Source organism: Neomonachus schauinslandi, chromosome 12 (assembly GCF_002201575.2).
Source record: "Neomonachus schauinslandi chromosome 12, ASM220157v2, whole genome shotgun sequence".
NCBI classification, from domain to species: Eukaryota; Metazoa; Chordata; class Mammalia; order Carnivora; family Phocidae; genus Neomonachus; species Neomonachus schauinslandi.
The window spans coordinates 56427471-56430270 of NC_058414.1; the positions used below are offsets into that span (position 1 = coordinate 56427471).

A 2800-nucleotide genomic window follows, 5' to 3' on the forward strand; every position below is an offset into this window, starting at 1 on the left:
TTCAATGTGATCCCAATCAAAATCCCAGCAGGCTTTTTGTGGAAACTAACAGGCTGATTCTAAAATGTATATGAAAATTCAAAGGACTAGCCATGGAAATCTTAAAGATCAAATCTGGAAGACTTATGTAATTGGATAACAAAACTTATAAAGCTATAGCAGTAAAGATAGTAATGGAAGCACAGGCATTGAGAAATAGACCAATGGGAAAAAATAGAGAACCGCAAAATAGACCCATACATACACAGTCATCTGATCTACAATGATAGTACCTTGTAATTCAGGGAGGAATATTTTTTTTTTTTAAAGATTTTATTTATTTGAGAGAAAGAATGAGAGACAGCACAAGAGGGAAGAGGGTCAGAGGGAGAAGCAGGCCCCCCGCTGAGCAGGGAGCCCGATGCGGGACTCGATCCAGGGACTCCAGGATCATGACCTGAGCCGAAGGCAGTCGCTTAACCAACTGAGCCACCCAGGCGCCCCCAGGGAGGAATATTTTTAATAATTGGTGCTAAGTCAATGGATCTGCATATAGAAAAATGAATTCTGATCCCCTACCTCACACTATATACAAAAATTAATTCAATACAGATCATAGACTTAAATGTGAAAGTCAAAACAATTAAGCTTCTAAAAGAAAACATGAGAGAATATTATCATAACCTTGGGGTGGGCAAAGATTTCTTAAACAGCATAACCTTGGGGTGGGCAAAGATTTCTTTTTTTTTTTTTAAAGATTTTATTTATTTTTATTTGAGAGAGAGAGAATGAGAGAGAGAGAGAGCATGAGAGCGGGGAGGGTCAGAGTGAGAAGCAGACTCCTCGCCGAGCAGGGAGCCCGATGCGGGACTCGATCCTGGGACTCCAGGATCATGACCTGAGCCGAAGGCAGTCACTTAACTGACTGAGCCACCCAGACGCCCTGGGCAAAGATTTCTTAAACAGCACTTAAAAAGCATTAACTTTAAAAGTTTGAAAAACTGAACCTTCTTAGTATTAAGAAATTCTGTTCATCATAACCCAACATTAAAAGACTTGGGGGTGCCTGGGTGGCTCAGTCGGTTAAGCGTCCACCCTCGGCTCAGGTCATGATCCCAGGGTTCTGGGATAGAGCCCCACATGGGGGTCCCTGCTCAGCAGAGAGCCTGCTTCTCCCTCTGCCTCTGCTGTTCCCCCTGCCTGTGCTCTCTGGCGCTCTCTCTCTGTCAAATAAAACCTTAAAAAAAAAAAAGAAAGAAAAAGAATTGGTATAACTTCTTCAAAAAAAAAAAAAAGACTATAGACTTGGAGAATATTATTTATAATTCACAAATCTGACAAATGACTAGTACCCAAAACATATAAAGAGCTCCTACAAATCAATAAGGAAAATAACAACCCAATGTTTTGTAAAAGTGAGCAAAAATCTTGAGCTTTATAAAAGGATAGCCAAGTGGCCAGTAAGCATACAAAAATTGCTCAACATTACTAGTCTTCAAAGAAATACAAATTAAAACCATGAGGAGATATCAGTACAAGACTGCCAACAGAACTAAAATTAAAAGGACTTACAAAACTAAGTGTTGATGAAGATATGGAGCATTTTTGGCAAGTGTATATTAGTATAATCACTTTGGAAAGCTGCTTAGCAGTATCTACCGGATCTAAACATATGCCTGTCTTATGACCCAACAATTCCACTCTTGGGTATATTAACGAAGAGAAAAGGGTACATGTGTCCACTCAAAGATATATACAAGAGGGGCACCTGGTTGGTTCAGTTGGTGAAGCATATGACTCGTGATCTTGAGGTTGTGGGTTCAAGCCCCACATTGGGTGTAGAGATTATTTAAAAATAAAATTTAAAAAAGATATGTACAAGAATATTCTTAGCACCTTAACGTGTAATAGCCCCAAACTTAAAAAACCCAAATTTTCATTGGCAACAAAAATAGTTAAATAAATCATGGTATACTCGTAAAACTTAATATTCCACAGCAAAAACAAAATAAAACAAAACAAAACACATACACACACACACACAACACAAACCAAAAAAAACAGGGGCACCTCAGAGGCTCAGTTGTTTAAGTGACCCACTGTTGGTTTCAGCTCAGGTGATGATCTCAGGTCGTGAGATCGAATCCCACCTTCCTGCTTGAGATTCTTTCTCCCTCCCTCTCTCTCCCCCTCTGTTTCTCCCCCGGGTTCTCACACAAGCGCACTCTCTCCCTCTCTCTCCCTCTCTCTCTCTCAAATAAATAAGTAAATAAATAAATAAAATCTTTTTTTTTTTTAAGATTCTATTTATCTATTTGACAGAGAGAGAGCAAGAGAACACAAGCAGAGAGAGGGAGAAGCAGGCTCACCGCTGAGCAGAGAGCCTGACATGGGACTCAATCCCAAGACCCTGAGATCATGACCTGAGCCAGAGGCAGACACTTAACCAACCAATGTACCCAGGTGCCCCAAATAAATATTTTTAAAAAGCCCCCAAAACAATTAAGCTTGTTGCTTCATTCAACAACATGGATGATTCTCACAGATACATTGAGTGAAAAAAGCCAAACTTCGAAGAGTATATGGCACTTGATTCCATTTATATGAAGTTTAAGAACAGGCAAAACTAATATATGGTGAAGAATGCAGAAGAGTGGTTACCTTTAGTGGGAGTACTTATGAGGCGGGGGGGGATGAAGGAACATTATAGAATGCTAGAAATATTGTAAATCTTGATTTGAGTGGTGACTCCATATCAAAATTCATTAAGTAAGCTGTACACTTAAGATCTGTGAACTTTGCTGTATGTAAGTTCTAAAAA

The 2800-nt window shown here is 39.4% G+C and overlaps 1 non-coding gene across 1 annotated transcript; it reads left to right on the forward strand.

Moving 5' to 3' along the window:
- Positions 1 to 1745: 1745 nt before the first annotated feature.
- TRNAT-CGU lies at positions 1746 to 1818 on the forward strand. Its single transcript has one exon. It is a non-coding gene; the product is annotated as a tRNA-Thr (tRNA).
- The last annotated feature ends 982 nt before the right edge of the window (positions 1819 to 2800 follow it).